Source organism: Megascapheus bottae, chromosome X (assembly GCF_031878675.1).
Source record: "Megascapheus bottae isolate mThoBot1 chromosome X, mThoBot2.hap1, whole genome shotgun sequence".
Lineage (NCBI taxonomy): Eukaryota > Metazoa > Chordata > Mammalia > Rodentia > Geomyidae > Megascapheus > Megascapheus bottae.
Window position 1 is genome coordinate 61081304 of NC_143547.1, and position 19879 is coordinate 61101182.

General features: G+C 36.4%; 1 long non-coding RNA gene across 2 annotated transcripts; it reads right to left on the minus strand.

Moving 5' to 3' along the window:
• Positions 1-211: 211 nt before the first annotated feature.
• On the minus strand, positions 212-19350 carry LOC150041166 (uncharacterized). Of its 2 annotated transcripts, XR_016533753.1 has the most exons (4): positions 19304-19350; positions 6030-6132; positions 3802-4497; positions 212-547 (listed from the first exon to the last, which is right to left on the minus strand). It is a non-coding gene; the product is annotated as an uncharacterized LOC150041166 (long non-coding RNA). The 2 variants fall into 2 exon arrangements; XR_016533752.1 differs by having other exon boundaries at positions 3802-6132.
• Positions 19351-19879: the final 529 nt, after the last annotated feature.

The following is a 19879-nucleotide window of genomic DNA, read 5'->3' on the forward strand; positions in this document are numbered from 1 at the left end:
AACATAGGGACAAAGGGTGAACAAATGCAGCAGTGGTACTCACTAAACACTGTGTTGAAAAGGCTACAACATGTAAGTGGGGATGGGAAGGAAAAACTGGGAGAGAGTGAAGAAAGGGGTGACACAGACCAAAAAAAACCCCACACTCATTCATTGACTTACAACAATATTTTTTTTAAATTAAACATTCCAACAAATATGTTATCCTCCATATTCTCTGCAGTGGCCATATTAGGTCATCTGACCTCCTCCCTATTGTTTAGTACAGAGTTGATCTTAGAATTACTGGCTGCTGATTCTCATGTTTCATTGTTTTCTGGATCTATCCTACCTAGTCTTTCCCCTAAACAACTTTGGTCCCTAAAACTTAAGGGAAGCTGATGGGTGAAAGTCCGTCTTCTGTATTTGCTTCAAGCTGAATTGGGGCGTTGACCTTGCCTATTCAGGGACCAGAAATCATCTCCTATTTAATCAAATGGTAAGATGGAAAAATTCTTCATTGAATTGCCAGGATCAGACATCACCAAGAACACTGGATGGCTTTTAGCTGGAAAAGAAGTTACATGAGGTGTTAGGGGAAGAATACAAGCCACACAATATAATGAAGAAAACTATTACTCTACCTATTAGTACCAAAAGAATAATCATCTTATTCCAACAAATGACTCTAGAGAACTAGTGGGTCATTAAGGCTAAGACTAGAGTCACACAGCCTTAATCTGAGTGTGAAGATATTGAAAGACTGAAATACAAATGGAATGTTCCAAATCTATGATTGCACAAGTTTTTCCTGGGTTACACTAAAAATATCTATTTAGTCATTATTTTTATATCTAAGACATGCCCTTTTCATGATACCAAAGTAAATTTCTTTGTGTGTGTGTGTGTGTGTGTGTGTGTGTGTGTGTGTGTGTGTGTGTGTGTGTGTGTGTCAGTTGTAGTACTTGAACTCTGGGCCTGGGCACTGTCCCTTAGCTCTTCAGCTCAAGGCTACTGCCGTACCCCTTGATCCACAGTGCCACTTCTGGTTTTCTGGGAGCTTATTGGAGATAGGAGTCTTATGGACGTTAGTGCCCTCGGCTGGTTTTGAACCACAATCCTCAGATCTCGGCCTCCTGAGTAGACAGGCTTACAGGTGTGAGCCACTGTGTCCAGCGTAAATTTCTTTTTCAACTGTTTGTTTCTTAGCAATCATACACATTTAAAAATCTAGGAAACTGGGGAGGGAAATGGGGACCAAGACATGAGAAGGGGTATCAATGACTGTGAAGTAATGCACCTTCTATCTGGCATATATAATGTAACCCTTCTATTAATTACAATAAAAATATATGAAAAAAATGTAGAAAACTGCATGCAAACATGAAGCCTGAAATTCATCCTTTGTTGAATCCTCTCAACTACATTTTCATAGAGCATTACATACAAACAGAACACACGTCATAGTCCTTAAACCTCATAACTCTATACTGTGATTGCACTGTTGTATATTTTATATGTCTACTCTGTTCACTTGATTAACATCCTAATTTTGCACCACTTCAGAATATAGAAATTAAAAGTAGAATTAAGCACAATGATAACTTTATGAAAACATAGCATATGTGTATAGAGAAGAATTAAGAAAAATGATAAAGTTTAAGGCATATAAATTTTAGCAACTAGGACTACGCTTAACAAATACAAAATTATATCCTCCAGAGAAACTCTTATTAACGACAGCACATTTCAGGGTTAGAATATAAAAAATATAAACTGATGAAGTAAGTGAGTTCAGAGTTAACTATATACTATAACTTAGAAATATTTATATCATAAAAATAAAACTAAGCTAGCTACTGTTAAGACAATTTTGCATTTATGAGAAAAAAAGATCACCTGTTTTGAAACAGGTTGTAAAAATAATAATTGAATACTAATTTGTTTGAAAGGCATTTCTCCTCAATGTATGTATTTTTAAATACTTCTGTTTCTTTTATACTTTTCTTAAAATATAAAGTTAATGTGAATGCACTTTTCCCCTTGCAATTAATTTTAATTTCATTCACAGATATAATGAGAATACCTACAAATGAACACCTGGCAAGTATTGAACACAAACCAAGCTCTAGTTAGGAAAAAGGAAAAAAGAAAGAAAACCAACAGTAATGTACATTACAAACTTCACTATTTAATTTGAAGTAAAATAATCCTTATGGATCTTTTTACTGCTTATTGAGAGTGAAACTCGCAAAGATTAGTTCACATGTCTGTTTGGGACCTTTTTTTGCCAGTCCTAGGGTTTGAACTCAGGGCATGAGCACAGCCTTTGGGCTTTCTCAAGGCTAGAGTTTTACCACTTGAGTCACAGCACCAGCACAATTTCCTGCTTTGTCTTTTTTTTGTGGTACCAAGGAATCAAACCTGGGTCTGTGAACATGCTAGACAAGCACTCTACCACTAGGTCAAACTCTGAGACCCTGGGAATTTTTTTAAAATACCATTAATAACTGACTGGTAGCAGGCTGACCAACTATTTCAACATGGATTTTTACTTATTTATATCAAATGTAAACACTGGGATAATCTTTCCATTCCCATCTTCTCCATGTTCCTTGCTTTCAAACATAAACGTGCAATCATTCATAATGGTCGGTATTATTTCTTGCCTATGAAAAATGTATTTCTGGACCTTGTTCAAGTCAAGAAAGGAAAACAGGAAATAGTTTCACTTGATTATCAAACAGTGATCTAAACTGTCATTCATTTTGGTTTACTTGTATACTGGTGTCATTGTAGTGAAAGGCACTAATGCTCTTCCACAAGTGCTTGCCTTTCCTATTCTTCCTAGGTGATAAGCATGGTTGCTGCAACAAACACTGTAGTTGTAGAGCCCAAACATCCTGTGGAGAACTATGTTTCCACTTCCTATATCACCAAGGAGGTCCAACTCTGATGCCATCCAGTGCCCTACTACAGCTGTCCTGTACTCCTCCTGCATAGATGCCACTTTATTGGCCTGGCATACTTTCATCAACCAACTGAAGGCTTGCTTGATGACTGTTTCTTGGCTTTCCAAGAAACCATACCCAACATGGGCATGTCTTCTCTGTCACTGCATGCTCTACTCCTGCCATCCTTAAGACTCCATCCACACCTAGTGCCCAGGACTGACAAAAATAAAGATTTCCTATAGCTAAAACAAGTATGTGAGCTTATTCTTTTCTGCCAGAATAATCTTCCTTTAACATATGCTGTTCATTACTTTATCTCAGTTGTTGAACTCATAGAAGGACAAATTTAGAGACTGACTTAATGGAATTTGTGGTCCCATTTGTTGTGCTTGAAGTTTTTATGGTAGCTGTCTAACTTGACTAGCTAATAATATAGTTACCTATGGGATTAAGTCACTTATGAAACTCAGGATCAACACTGGTGTATTTTGTCATTCTCAGTCACCTGAAATAAGAACAATACTGGCCTCTCATTCTTTTTTGAGTAACTAAACAGACTGTACTATAAACTTGACAAGGCTTAGACTTACCTTTTTGTCTCTCCCATGACTTATTTAGGAGAACCCTCAGGCTAAGACTGTCATTTAGCATTAAAATTTGATGCTGCTGTTTTTCTTCTATCTCTGGCATAAATTTCTTACTTTAAATCCTGGTAAGACAGCCATATGGAATCAGTTTTCTCTGGGATGCAAAAAGTTGTCACTATGATCTATAAACCTTGTTAGGTTAAGTCAAAGTTAATACTTGAAACTGAAATTCCTTTAACAGTTTCTGGGGATTCCCAGAGAACCCTCCAAGTTATACTTACATTGATTTATGTTACAGAAGAGAGTACATGTGCTCATATTGTTTTCCTCTCTGCTGCAACCAATTCTCTTTAGAGAGCACATATTCTTGGTGGATTCAGGATCATAAGAAACTGGAGTGTAGGATGTTCTGGTGGGACTCAGCATGTTTTCCAAAGAGAGGTACAGAGAATAATAAGTGAGTACAGTTTGGAAAACAGTGGTGGTTGACCATGTTATACAGGCAGAAGGCTCTGGAGCACATTATAAATCCAAGGAAAATGGCCTTCTACCTCAAGTATCGCCACACAGGCTTGCTGATAAATAAACCTTCCTGGGGACAATGAAGAGAGTATCTTCTATAAGATCCTCATGTAGGAAGCCCCACATATAATAAATCATACATCAATACCTACATCTGCAGATTTAATATAACCACAAAATAAACCAGAAAATATAAAGAGTACATCAGACCATTTTCTTTCTTTCTGGGAGAATTCAGACCATTTTCTTTCTTTCTGGGAGAATAGTTCTATTTGGAGGATAGTGTTGAAACTTAAAGTCTAATTTTCAAGCTATAAAGTCAAGTTATATTACAGAGAGATCAACATCATTTTCTCTAATACATCTCTAAAAATTATTTCTGTTCTTTCAAATCCATCCCGGGAGAGAACTGTTAGGAATACTATTTCTCATGGAAATTTCAGGTTTTAATGTCTCTGTGTAAGAAAAAGAGCAGAGATACTAAACACTGTATGACAACAGGCCAGACAAGGGAAAGATGTTAAGGAAATATAAGAAGTAAACTTGTTCAAACTACATTGTATTCATCTATGGAATTATAATGAAACCCACTTGTATTATTAACACATAATAAAAGGTAGTAGGCAAATAAGCAAACAATAAAACAGAGGAAAAGGTTACCTAAATGAACAAAAGCCTCTCTACAGTAAGCATATTAGGTCACCTAACATCTTAAACAGAAGGATTATTTATGAAGATAATGCCCAGAATGTTGGCCCATCCAATTATTGTGGATTCCTAGTAAAGAGGTGTCTTTTTAATATTCCTGAAAAAGATTACAGGGAACAGAAATGGATATTGTCTCTTGTTCCCTCCCTTAAACAGAAACAAAAAGCACTAATAACACTTAGAGGAAACATGAATTTTCCTTCTAGGATGCTGAGATTTCCTTTTTTGTTGAAAATAATGAGAATTAGATTTCTCATCTATTGTAGACAGGATTGAATAAATGCATAAGCCTTGGAGAGTTGACATTAGAGGGTGTTTACCTTCAACCTCAGTATCTTCAACTTCAATCACATAACGTTCAAGAATTAGCATTTTTCTTTTAAAAGTAGTCATGTACCACTCTCCCAGTTTATAGGAAAGGATATTCTGTTGGCAATCTTGAGCATTAGAAGGCACCTTCTCATAGTTGCATAACAGCAAATGTCGAATTAAGGCGAAGGCAGCTCCAAGCAGTGGTGCTGACTCCTTATGTCTCAAATAATACCAGAACAGAGTATATTGTCTACACTTAGAGCAAATTGGACATTGTCCATTTGGACTATATCTATATGGGATATGGAAAAATCTGGACAGGTACTTTACTGTCCCTTCCCCAAAGCAAGCTTCAAACAAAAAGTGAAAGTACACCCGAGAATCTGAGTAAGTGGTAAGGAGAGAGAATGGGGTCAAAGGTGGAGACAGAGGCAAATTCAGAGGAGTAGCCTGAGGAGGAGGAAGGCCCATAACTTTTCTAACTGAATGTAAAGCAGACATAGTTGTTGGTGGTGGTACTGTTAAAAGAAAACTTGTAGTGTCAACGTTAGACTGTTCCTGAGAGGAATGGTCTTCCATTTTAGTAAAGAATTGTTTTTGTATCAGTAAAGTGTGCTGCTTTTTAAGGATGATCCTTTAATTACCAGTTCAGGGAGGATTGAAAATGGCAGGGATCCACTAACAAAATCTTGTATGATTCCTGTTTTGGCTAGACACCTCTGCTCCTCTAACCAAGGGACAGTATAATGGGAAGCCTAATGGAGAAATCTTAAAGTTGGATAATCCTCTTGGGCTCTTATTTTCTATGGAACATAGATTTTTGGATATAGGATCATACAGAAAAAGCTGATATATACACCCAGAGGCAAATCCCAAGTCAACTTAGTTTTACCTGAGGTCTTTTGTTAAAAGGGATGAAAAGGTTCTACCTTCTGTAGGCTTCTAGTGGAGTAACTAAAATTCAAACCTTGATTGATGGCTGCTGACAGATTCTGAAGATTGTCTTCAAGTGTTAGTACATTCCAGGTTCTTGACTTTGGTCACAAAATAAGAATATCTGGACAAAATACCTTGATAAGAAAATTTGACAGAGTTATATTGAACAATTAAGCAGAAAGTAAAAACAAAAAATCAAGCTCTAATTGGCAATGTTTGGATGCTTTAAGAAACACACTGAGTTATATTGGGGACATGTATAGTTTAAAGGTGGATTAAAGAATTGGACTCAAATTCATTCTAGAATGAGCATTTCCTTTGTTCTGCACACTTGATATATGCATTCTTTCTTGCAGTGGCACTGTCTTATCAACTAGGCCCAAAGATTTCAGGGTTGATCTGTTCACTCTGTTTGGGAACGTAATGGATTATATGCATGTTTGAGTTTTGCAATATGTTCCTTTTTGGGTTTTTTTGTTTGTTTTGTCATTTCTGGGGTTTGAGCTAAGGGTCTATGGCTCTTGCTTGGCTTATCACTCAAGGCTAGTCCTTTACCATTTGAACCTTGAACCACAATTCTATTTCTTGCTTTTTACTAGATATTTGGTGATAAAAATGTTATATAAGCCAGGTGCAATTAGCTCATGCCTGTAATCCTAGCTACTCAACAGGGCTGAGATCTGAGGATCATGGCTCGAAGCCAGCCTACACAAGAAAGTGTGTGACATTCTGTTTCTACACTAAACTACTCAGAATAAAGCTAGAAGTAGTGCTGTGCCTCAAATTTTACATTGCTGGCCTTGAGCAATCGAGATTCAGAGACAGTTTTAGTTACCTGAGTTCAAGTTCCAGAACCCTCAAAAAAAGTGTCATGGACATTCCTGCTTTGGCTTCAAATTTGCTTTCTCATATCTCAGCCTTCAGAATAGCTAGCATTATTGGCAGTAGTCACCTGTATCAGCAGCCATATTCCCTTTAAGACAGGAGTCTATCCTTGACATAGTTTTCTTTGCACACTTTCCTCTATGCCATTTTATTTTTTAATTTTTAAGGTATCTTTGGTGAAGATATCTTACTCAGATCCCACAGTATACTAATCATTTGGGCAAAAAGGCAAAGTCAAAGAGACAGAAAGCCACTATTTTTACATATTTCCCTTATAATAAATGTAGCTTACTGAGGGGCTACAAGACTTAATGAAAGCTATTTTTCTTCTTGCCAGTCCCAGGGCTTGAACTACGGGCTTGGGCACTGTCCTTGAGTTTTCTCAAGGCTAGTGCTCTACCACTTGAGCCACAGCACACTTCTAGCTTTTTGTATGTGTCTGTGGTACTGAGGAATCAAACTCAGGGCTTCGTGCATAGTAGGTGAGCATTCTACTACCAGGCTCCACTCCCAGTCAAACTATTTCTTAATTCAAAATTTTTTGGAGTGGTGGGTTGGTACTTGTCTTAGGTCTTCAACTCAGAGTCTGAGCAATGTCGCTGAGTTTCTTTTTACTCGAGGCTAGTACTCTACCACTTAAAACAGAGCTTTATTTTTGTTCTTTATTTTTTCTGGGCACGGGGGTGGGTATATTATTTAAATAAGGATCTCACAGAGAATTTCCTGCCAGGGATGGATTTAAACCATGATCTTTAGTTCTCGCCTCCTGAATAGCTAGGACTATAGGTCTGAGCCACCAGTGCTTGGTTTAATCCAGTTTTTTTTTTATTTCTGAGTTTATAGCTGCTAATTTCCATGCCTCATTTTGCTTAATCTATCCAGGATCAAAAGAAAAGGATTCGATTGTTAACACAAAGTTGAGGCAAACTCATTGACCTAGTTAAACCCATTAAGTTGTTAAATGTATAACCTAGGTGCTGTCCCTGAGCATTTTTGCTCAAGGCTTGCACTCTGTCACTTTGAGCCACAGAGCTACTTCTAGTTTTCTGGTAGCTGATTAGAGAGAAGAGTTTCAGGTTGGCTTTAAATACTGATCTTGAGTACCTAGGATAACAGGTGTGAACCACTCTAGTTGCTTCTTAATTATTCAAAATAACAAGGCTTGTTGCGCAAGCTTCTCAGTCAAGTTTTTCACTGAGATTTTGTATATGTATTTACATTCTTATTTGTAAGTTTGATCCTTCAGCAGTATTCAATGAACATTTCTAATACCTTTGGTGCTGTGGTTCAGATATAGTGCTTGAGCAAAAAAGCCCAGGGTCACTTTCCTGGCTCTGAGTTCAAACCTCATGGTTGACAAAAAAAAGCAGTATCATGTGTTACAACAAAATCCATTTTTTTTGCTTGGGAGAAATTTTAATTTTCAATGCAAAATCTTTAGTTCAAACTCAGCACAAAATATTTCTAAATAAATTTAGAACTTTACAACCTAAACGCTAAATGATTCACCAGTCTACCTCTTCACCAAAATTAATTTCTGGTCTTAATTTGAGTACTTCTAGAATATTAATAAGGCAGCACAGAGGTAAAAATACAACATCATTAAACTTATTGTCAGTTACTATAGGTGAGGTCAGACCGTAGCTTAGTGTTAAAGAAATTCTAAGCCATCACAGCCACTGCATGTTCAGGCCAAGTCAGTGTAGTGATGGGAAAATAGTGATGAGCAACTGGCCATACAAAGAGATTTCAACCAGCAGCTTTTTTTCTCTCTTTATTGCATAATTTTCCATTTTCTAGCGTCCTTCTTTTCTCTTCTACATATTTACTCTTGTTCTAACCTTGGAAAGCCTTGCATTCTTGCTTAGCTTGCTTGCTCACAGCCAAGTTGTATCACTTGAGTCATTCCCAAGACTGAGATGAAGACTATGGAATGTTTTCCTTCTTGAGTTTACATCAAACTCTAAACCTCTGTGTTTCAGCCTTCTGATTAACTACAATAAACAGGTATGGGCCACTGTTTCTTGGCTTAAGAAAACTGCTAAGGAAACACTTCTTTGAGCCCATTATTGTGGTAAGGTATAGTGGAACAGAGCTACTAAAGATTTCCCTTCTGACTCCTTTAAGTATATCTGGCCCCCAGCATGTGGTTTGGTACTGGCCACATTTGGTGCAAATCTTCTACTCGCTTAAATAATTCCTTCTGGAAAAATCTCCAGCAGGACATCCAATGGTGGGCTTTTGTAATATGAGAAGAAATATTATCTGTCAAACTAAAGTGCTTCTAGTATACTGCTTATTTTTTGGTATATTGATTTTTTTGGTATTGATATTTCCTGGAATTATTTGCTCTTTTACTTCAATTGTAACTATTATCTGTGTTGTTTGTGGACTGGCAGCCCTGTGAGGAATGTGAATCTTGTGCTAAAGGAATTAAAAGAATGAATTGCAATTACCAGGTATATTGCTTGTGACCAGCTAGTCAAGTGAGGTACATAAATCTTTTACCAAAGGAATTAAAAGACTAAAATTACAACTACCAAGTATTCTGCCTGTTAGAAAGAGAAATTTTAGTCAATGGAATTAAAACGAATAATACATCCTTTTGAGTTGGAGCTTTCCACTGACCTCATCAACATCCTCCAACTATCTGCCAGTCACTCTGTTCCCAGCCCCACTCGCAGCCAATTGTGATAGGAGAAAAAATGTAAACCTTTGGAAAAACAAATTAAAGAATAACCCCTTTTCTAACCTCAGTAATCAATTATACATAGAATGTGAGCCTAACACCTTGACAGGAGAAGGGTCAGTTTGGACCGGGATAAAAAATCAAGCAAACGGTTCCACCCAGTGTGCCTACCTAATTCTGGATGGAGAAACAATACTGCAGCATTTTGCACATCATTAAACTGCCTTAATCAAATCTCTTATATCTCCTGTGTGTCCATTTGTATCTGACACCAAAGTATTGTGTTTATAACACTGGAGAGTTGTCATATATTTCTAACACTAATTTCTTAGACACTTTCCAACGCAATGAAATGGACAGTGAAGATTAACTAACATGCTGATGAAAGGAATCTGAGAGACTGCTGCCTCTTGTAGTAAATTATTAGGGTCCTTCTGAATTCTTTTTCTTTTTTTCTTTTCTATATCTTTGGCCCCTATTTTTTAACAGCTTCTTAAAAACTGGCATATCATAAATTTCCCATTTTATATTAAGAAACAAAGTTTCAAAATTCACAATACAATGTTTACAAAAATGTAAGAAAGCATATTAAGCTTCAATTAAAATTTTGTTTTAGGGTGTTACTAGAGATTTTTTGTAATGTTTGTGGTCTTCAGTTGACCTGTATCTCAGGCCCCGTGAAGTGAGAATTAATAATACTATGTATAAGATCTTAGATGTCAGTCAAGAAAATAAGAGACCCTTTACACTAAAAGAGTCACAATAAAATAGAAAGCAAATAAACCTATGTCCATATTACCTTCAAGGGCATACGTAGATATGGGAAAGTATGTAAGTTGTTAGTAAACACAAAATGTTATCAGTATTCAAGCACATAACAACTGAAGAACCACATATAGAAATTAGAATTCAAGGATTCTATACCCTATCCCTAGGCCATGTAGGAGTCATTAAGGGAAATTATTTAAGAGTATATATTATAGCTATAATTGAAGATTAAACTAAAGAAAACTTCTCTTAAATGTTAAAAGTCTAGATGTATGACAAAGGCCATCAATACTAGAATATAATTCTAATGACACTAGATATCCAGGTGTGGTGGCACATGCCTATAATTCTTGCTACTTGGAAAGCACAGGTAGAACCAGTGATAATAACAAGTCATGGGAAAATCTTACCAAGACATTGTATTAAAGAATACATCAAGTGGGTGGGTGACATATGTCTGAGGTACCAGCTGGTCAAGAGTTGTAGTTAAAATGTTTATATTTTAAGAATGACCTGGAAAACTTACTGTGAAAATCTATCTGAAAACTAAACTGAAAAACAAAACAGAACAAAAAAAATGACTTGAGAGAACACATGTCTATCAAGTGCAAAGCACTGTGTTCAGTCCCCAATATTGTAAAAATAAGGAAAACAAACAATTACTATAAGATTTTTAACTGAGGTATTATGGCTGGGCATAGAAGGATTACATGTTTCCTAAGGCTGAAAGACAAAGGAATTTATAAACTAAAGACCCTAGCAAGAGGCACATCAAAGATGAAGCTTGATAAATATGAGTCCAAAGTAAAGGCAAGAGGACAAGGGCTTAGAAGGAATTTCAAATAGTAATGGAAAAGAGACAGACTTGTTTCTAATAAACACAAAACACATCATTTCAGAGTCCTCACACTGAAACCCCATAGATGACATGTAGGAAAAGTTTAAGCCAGTAAACAGGAGAATCCTAGAAAATCAAACGTCACCACACAGAACTGGTTCAACGAAAGAACAGAAAACTGGCTAAAATAAGGACTGAGAGTACAGGTATTCACTCCTGAAATCTGTGAGACCACTAGAGCGAATTGAAATTCTAGGCAACAAGTACAAGTAGCTGGAGCAACAGCAGTAAGATGAGGAATAAGGAAAAGCTTCCCAAGAAATACATTGGAACAGCATCACCCGCAGATGTGGCACAAGGTAAAAGGTGATCAGATAATTTCTTTAAAAAAATGGTAAGTAGCAGGCTATAAAATTAACCCTCAAAAATCAACTGCCTTCCTCTACATCAACAGTGAGAGGAACAAGGCAACAATCAGGAAAGCAACTCCTTTTGCAATAGCCTCAAAAAAAATAAAGTACCTAGGAATTAGCTTAACTAAGAATGTAAAGGACCTTTTTGATGAAAACTTTAAACCCTGAAAAAGGAAATTAAAGCAGAACTAAGGAAATGGAAAAAACTCCCATGCTCCTGGATTGGAAAAATCACCATCGTGAAAATGACAATCTTGCCAAGGGCTATCTACAAATTCAACGCAATACCCATCAATATCCCAATGTTATTCTTTAAAGAAATAGAAGAGGCGATCCAAAATTTCATGTGGAATAATAAAAGACCCCGTATAGCAAAAACACTTCTTAGCAGAAAGAACAGCACAGGAGGAATTTCAATACCAAACTTTAGACTCTATTACAGAGCTATAATTATCAAAACAGCTTGGTACTGGCACAAGAAGAGGCCTGAAGACGAATGGAATAGAACTGAGGACCCAGATATTAAACCCCAGACCTATAGTCACCTAATCTTTGACAAGGGAGCCAAAATAATAGAATGGAAGAAAGACAGCCTCTTCAACAAGTTGTGCTGTCAGAACTGGTTAAGCACGTGCAAAAAAATAAAGTTGGATCCTTCTTTGTCACCCTGCACTAGAATTAACTCCAAATGGATCAAAGACCTGGAGGTAAAAGCTGACACACTGAAAACTTTACAAGAAGGAGTAGGAGATACACTAGGCCTCCTTGGCACAGGTCGAAACTTTCTTAATAAAGATCAAGAATCACAACAAATCAGAGAAAGGCTGGATAAGTGGGACTGCATTAAACTGCAGAGCTTTTGTATGGCAAAGGACAAAGCTAGTAAATTAGGAAGCCTATAGAGTGGGAGAAGATCTTCACCAACCATACAACAGACAAAGGCCTCATATCTAAAATATATCAACAGCTCAAAATATTGAATCACTCCAAAACTAATCTCCAAAGTAACAACCATCCCATTAAAAAATGGGCCAAAGACTTAAAGAGAGTCTTCTCTGAAGAAGAAACAAAAATCTCCCTTAGACACATGAAGAAATGCTCAACATCTCTGGTCATAAAAGAAATGCAAATCAAAACATCTCTAAGATTCCACCTCACTCCAGTTAGAATGGCCAGGATGAAGAAAACTAATAACAACAGATGCTGGAGGGAATGTGGCCAGAAGGGATCAATACTACACTGTTGGTGGGAGTGCAAACTCGTTCAACCACTATGGAAAGCTGTATGGCAGTGCCTCAAAAGGCTAAACATAGAGCTTCCCTATGACCCAGCAATTCCACTACTTGACATTTACCCAACCATCCAGACACTAGGGCATACTAAATTGACTAGCACATCAATGTTCATTGCAGCATTATTCACCATGGCAAAGATATGGAACCAACCTAGATGTCCCTCAGTTGATGAATGGCTCAATATGTTGTGGTATGTGTACACAATGGAATTCTATGCTGCTGTCAGAAAAAATGACATCGCCCCATTTGTTAGGAAATGGAAAGACTTAGAAAAAATCATATTAAGTGAAGTAAGCCAGACTCAAAGGAACTTAGGCTCAAAGTTTTCCCTCATTCATCATAACCAGTAGGAACCTTGGGCTCTAATAGCAAAGAATTGCAAAAGAGCAAACTCTTGATACATAAGGCCATATAGTATGAAGCTAATTGAATGGACCTCTAGGATATTGAAACAAAAGCCATATAACGAATGATTGCTGTCCTTAATGTGCTATGTTATCACTCATCTCTTTTGCTATTCCTTTGTTATCTCATATTGTCACAATATCTCACTTTGTTATCTGATATATTGGATACATTTGTATTTGGTTACTTGAAATTGGACAGGGAAGGGGGGAAAACCAAGAAGGAGGTGGAGGGGAGGGTAATGGGGACCAAGACATGTGGAAGGGTATCAATGTATGTGAATTAATGCACTTTCTATCTGGCAAATATCATGTAACCCTTTTATTAAATACAATAAAAATATTTTTAAAAAATGTAGAGATGTCATCTATTTCTAAGGGCAATTTTCCATTATCCACAAATGTGGTAGAAGCAGAGAGAGCTGAATTATATCTGCAGATCTGAATAATGTCTTTTAAATTTATTTTATCATTAGGGTGATGTACAGAGGGGATACAATTACATATGTAAGGTAGTGAATACATTTCTTGTCGAACACTGTTACCCCCTCCCACATTTCTCTCCCAGTACCTTCTTACTCCAAACACCAGTTTTTCAACTGTGCCAGAAAACTGTATGCAAATTGACATTAGGGTCTTGTTTTTTTCACTTATCACAGCATTGTGTTGAGTTGTTATATCTCTACAATTCTTGGGTTCTTTGTTCACATTATTATTATCCCTTCCCTCCTGATCATATTGTTTAACTGATCTATTTTCACCTTGTGTTCTGTGAACTCATGAAGCTTATTTACATGTAGAAACTGAACTATCATTTTCAGGCTGAAAAATTATCTCCAGAGAATAGTATTTGAAACACCAACAGCAGGGTCCATATTTCCTTCCCACATTTGGGTGAGTAAAACAATTTTCAGGGATAAGAAGGATTGTACTTGAGCTTCAATAAAAAGTAAATGGACATTACTACTTATCTCGTTTTCCTCCTGTCTGAAAGGCACTAATTCAATCTCACATCTGTAATCTTAGCTACTCAAGAGGATGATATCTGAGAATCAAAGTTTAAAGCTAAGCTGGTAAGAATTTCCCATGAAATTCTTGTATTCAATTAACTGACAAGCTGCCAGAAGGGGACATATGTATGCCTTAAGTGGTATAACACCAGCCTTGAGCAAAAAAATCTAAGGAAGAAGGGAGAGTGCCAAGGCCCTGAGTACTGGCACACACCATGCACATACCATAAAAAGATTGATAAGTCCTGTCAACTGAATAACTGAATAATACACAATAAATATAATAGTGTTGAACTGGAAGCATGGCCCAGTGGTAGAGTGTGTGCTCCCATGCAAGAAGCCCTGAGTTCTATTTCTCAGTACTCCATACACAGAAAAATCCAGAAGTGGTGTTGTGGTTCAAGTGGTAGAGCACTATCCTTGAGTACAGAAAGGCTCAGGGACAGTGCTCAAGCCCTGAGTTCAACACAGGACTGGCAAAAAAATTTTTAAGATAATATTAAGGACCTAGAACTGCAAGACCCTTGTCATTGTTTTAAAAAAATGGACCAAAAGAAAATATATATTTAAATGAAATATTTAAGTAATGTATGCATATAAACCTGTTATTGCCTTCAAGTGTACCATAATATATTAAAAATGGAAACTGAATAGCAACAATACTAGACATTTCCTCTGAATGCCTGTTATGAAACTATAAAGAAATAGTGTTTATAGAATATCATAACTTTTCTCTTCCACACACATAATACTCCTCTCTTTTAAGTCACATAACAGTGTTGAAGCAGGTCAGTGGTGACATATGCTTATAATCCTAACTACGCAGGAGGATGAGATGTGAGGATCATGATTTGAAAACAATCTAGACAGAAAATTCCATAAAATTCTTATCTCCAATAATCTACTTACAAAAATCCAGAAGTGGCAATGTGGCTCCAGTGGTAGAATGCTAGCCTTGAGCATAAAGAGGCTCAGGGACAGCAAGAAGGCCCTTAGTTCAAGCCCAAGGACTGGCAAAATAAAATAATAACTTCTGGGGTTTGACAATGTGCTCACTATGAAGATGAGCTAACATCTGAGTCTCATAGGTAGCTCATTAAGAAATACAATGAAAGTAGCTTTTGTATTGTCATGTCACTTGTGATGCTTGTCCAATGGAGATAAAGCAACAGAGTAGAGTCAGAAAAGGGAAGGGTCAGGAAATTCTGCCTTGAACATAAAATTTCCATGTCCTCTTTCACATGGAATGACATTGCTTTCTTAACTTCTTCATCCTAATTATTGAGAGCAACTCTACAGACTGCTCCCTTTCATATCCTTCTCCTAATTCCAGGGGGTAGGTCTCTGATGGTAATAGAATACTTCCATTTTGTCACTCTAGGTCTCCTGATAAACTTTTCCTGGGAATTCAATTATCATCCTTTCTTAAGGACAGACAACAAAAAGTGGCTAGATACCAGACAAAATGAAATAATGGCATTCTCTGGGAAGCAGAAGGAACTAGAGCAAATCATGTTGAGTGAGGTAAGTCAAGAACAAAGGAACAAAAGGTGAATACTTGTTTGTTAAACACATCATTTAAAATATGATGTAAAAATCAATGTTAATAAATTCTTTAATTAAAAAAAGGTGCACAGCCTCCTTGATATGTGGATATATGATTCAAACAATATACGAGCAATGACCCATACTCAGGTACTCCACGTCATTGACATGAATTTGGAGATACAACTATATCTATTTAGATATATGTCTATGATGGGATATATAGTCCATAAAAATATATTGATATATTATATAGATCGATATGTATCTATGATATACAAAAGACAATTTAATTTAAATTATGTTCTTAAATTTATGTGCCAGTGATTGCATAGAGTGATGCTTTTTGAATACTTGTTTGTAGAGCACGATATTTGAAATATGAAAAACTCAGTGTTAATAAAAAAGTTTTAATGAAAATGTGGCTACAAAATCACATCTTAATTTTTGTCTGCACTTTCATATTACCTCAGTAATTTTCAGTACCAGTTTATTTTGTTACAGTCTTAAAATCACTTGCTGTCACTTCTTTGTAAACAAGTTAAAAATTAATATGGTGGTAGGCTGGAAAACTTTTGGCTGTGGTATGTAAATAGCCTGAAATTGATTATTTAATCACTATAAAAGTATAATTTTGATAGCAAAGTAAGTAAAACAAAACTCCTTTTCAGACTGATTTTGGGCCCAACAAGTAAGCTATCTTAAGACCTCTATATGCAGAAGCAATGCAAGGATTACATGTCAGCTCTCTAGCTTGGTAGTCAGTGACCAAAGGCTGGCATTCTTTCATCACTTTTCTTTCATGTATTCTGTGACTCTCACATATTCTTACTTATGAAAGAATCTTGGAAAAGGTAGCCCCATAAGTAAGCCAGTAAAAATGGGATCTGTTAGGAAAAGAAGGAATTTAGCAAAAAGAAAGTCACTCTGAGTACTTAAGTTACACAAGTCTTTTGTGTTTATAAACACTTCACACTATTCTATTACCTCCATGCTTTCAGTTGACATTGCCTGCCCTTTATCATCCAGTGTGGACATGAAACACTGTGTCAGAGGAAGAGGACAAAATAAGAGGAAAAGAAGTACCACTCAATCCTTGGAGGAGAACTGAAGTGAAAACTTCTAGTTTTGTTCTTGGGGAGCTGGAAAGCTAGAGGCTCTCCAGAGGCATTCGTGGATATCCAGAGTTTTCATGTAGGATTTCATTCTAGTGACCTGCAAAGCTTATATGATCCAGCCATTATGGGGCAGCCTTATAGGCTCCTTCTAGACCTTGGCCACAACTTCTTAAATAACGTGACCACGAGGACACTAACAGCAGCACTTTTTATCTTTATGAATTTATGAGATGGACTTTAGTTCCTACACTAAGAGGAAGTTTTATTAATAGAGGGAAGTTAAAATACTATAACAGGAGCAAGACAGAGCAGAAATGTTTCTCCTGTATATTTATATTCCCAAAAGCAAAATTAAAATTCCTCTGCATCAAGCTATATATAAATGAAGATTAGCTCTCCTGTGTGGATGGTGTTTTATTTCACCACTTTTACCTAAGCAGATATTAAAAATAAATATGCACAACCCATGCAATTTTTAAGGAACACACCATATGCTTTTCAGAGCATTACCATTAACAAATATTAGAACCCTTAAAATATATTCATTGAATTACTATGACTTTAATAAAAGTTTAGTGTTTGAGTTTAGAAATTAGGAATGTAGTCATAGTCAGATAACTGAATATGAGAGCAGTCAGTAACAAGTCTCCTTACCAGAATCAATGAGGAGATACTAGTAAGAAAAGACTATCTGGAAGAACATTACAATATTAAAAATATTAGTGATAGTCATAACTCACTAGAGTTGGACTATAGGTGATCAACATTCAGTAAGTGAAGTCATACTGTTATCCTGAAATTGGCTACAGTAAGTGCAGACACCTGAGAAACTGGCAAATCCTACTAACCAGTACTCTTTCTTGGGGAATGCCAATGCTTTTTAAATGTATTACTTACAGTCTCCACACTTTTTTGTAAAGATATATTACAGGGACTGGGAGTTTGGCCTAGTGGTAAAGTGCTTTCCTAGCATGCATAAAGACCCGGGTTCGATTCCTAGGTACCACATATATAGAAAAAGCTGGAAGTGGTGATGTTGCTGAAGTGGTAGGGCTTTAGCCTTGAGAAAGCCCAAGGACAGTATTCAGGCCCTGAGTTCAGTCCCCAGGACTGGCAAAAAAGATATATTATGGTTACAATTTGAAATTAGACAGAACAGTTAGGTGTTTCAGTATTTTCATAAATGGTATTGTTCATGAAATATTTTAAAATCTATTTTCTACAACAGAACTATAGATATGCCTGACATATATTCCCATTGCAAAACAATCTCTATAGCCATATAAGCAAGTAGCATGCAAACCTAAGTTTGAGGGGGAAATCACATGAAAATTTAGATTACTGTTAGGATTCAAAATAATTGCAAACTAGTTCTACAATGAGGGATATGGCAAAGGACTGAAATCCTTTGAAATCGAAGTGCCACGATCCACCATGAATTCAGTATAACATCCAAAGAACTATTCTGAGGTCTGAATTCTGGGTCTATCTACCCACTAGAGACTTACCCTTTAGGGAACCCCTAGAATTCCAGTACTTAACAAAAATATCTTCTAAAACACTCGTTAAGTCTGGGCCAAACTTCCCCAAAAAGCAGAACCAGGATGACTGAGAAAGGTAGTAGGAAGATATGGGGAACCATAACTAAGGACCACAAATATGGTGTATTTTCACACTTTTGTTTAGATTAATGAAAGAATAAAAATCACTATAATACCACTTGATAAAGGATCTTGGCTGGGACAACTCTACTAAACACCTCAGTAGGATTTTTCAAATACTTCTGCCTTCAATTTTCCAATAAGCAAGAAAGCCAATGACCTATCACCTGAGGCTCAGAGTAATATCCTCAATTATGTCATGAATCAAAAGCATTTGAAATTCCTGTATTCACTATAACTATCAGATATTTTAAAATGTGGATTTTTATGTTGGGTGGGTGAACTTCAGTTTATGCAGTTATCAAGAATATTACTTGTGATCACAGAGAGGTAGAGGAAGAAGAGTTGCCGGCAAATTCTCTATAAGTACCTCTAAAGATACTGCGTATTTGTGCTTATCACATCTACACCACTTCTCATATGGTCAATTATCTTCATCTAAACATAAATAACCTAATCACATTCTGAAATTTTTATAGGGGAAATATCATATATGCTTAGAATATCTCCATCTCTCAAATTTGGTATTCCAATGAACAGAAATTGGTGTGAAATTCTGCATCCTCTCCAGAAAACTGACAGAAGAAGAAAAATGAAACTGAGACACAGGACTTCTATACATATGAAAAGAACATGTTGGATAGAAATATGGAGAAACAATGGAAAATAAATAACTTACCAAACAAGTTTGTGATTTGTCTGATGTATTGAAGAGTGAATCTAGCCTAAACAGGAATAAGACAGCACATTTACTAAACATTACATTCAATTCAACTCACTCTGCATTCGCATTTTATGTCATAATCAATGTACCCCCATCCATTTACCACACAAAATTTCTTTTGTAAGACATGAGTTAGGGCGGGGGGGAAGTAAAAGAGAGATGAGGGGGTGAGAGTTATGTCAGGGGTCTCAGTATACAGTCTCAAACATGTGCATTCACATTCAAATTTAACAGTACCGGGCTATGAAGAAATTTTATACTAGAAACCAGCTGAGTTTCCAAATATTCACCTTAGAATAAAAATTATTTGGCAGTCTTTTAGTCTCAAGAAATGGAGCATTAGGGTCCTAACCATGTCTAAAAAGGAAATGGAAAACCTTGTTTGGAAGGGTAAAAATTTAGAGGAATGCCATCATTTGTATTTCATTGTTGGTGTAAATCTTTGAGACCCTTCCAAATAAATGACATGTGCAGAATAGACCAAAATGTTCTCAATGATACTTAAATTAGATTATTTAATCTTTTTTGGTG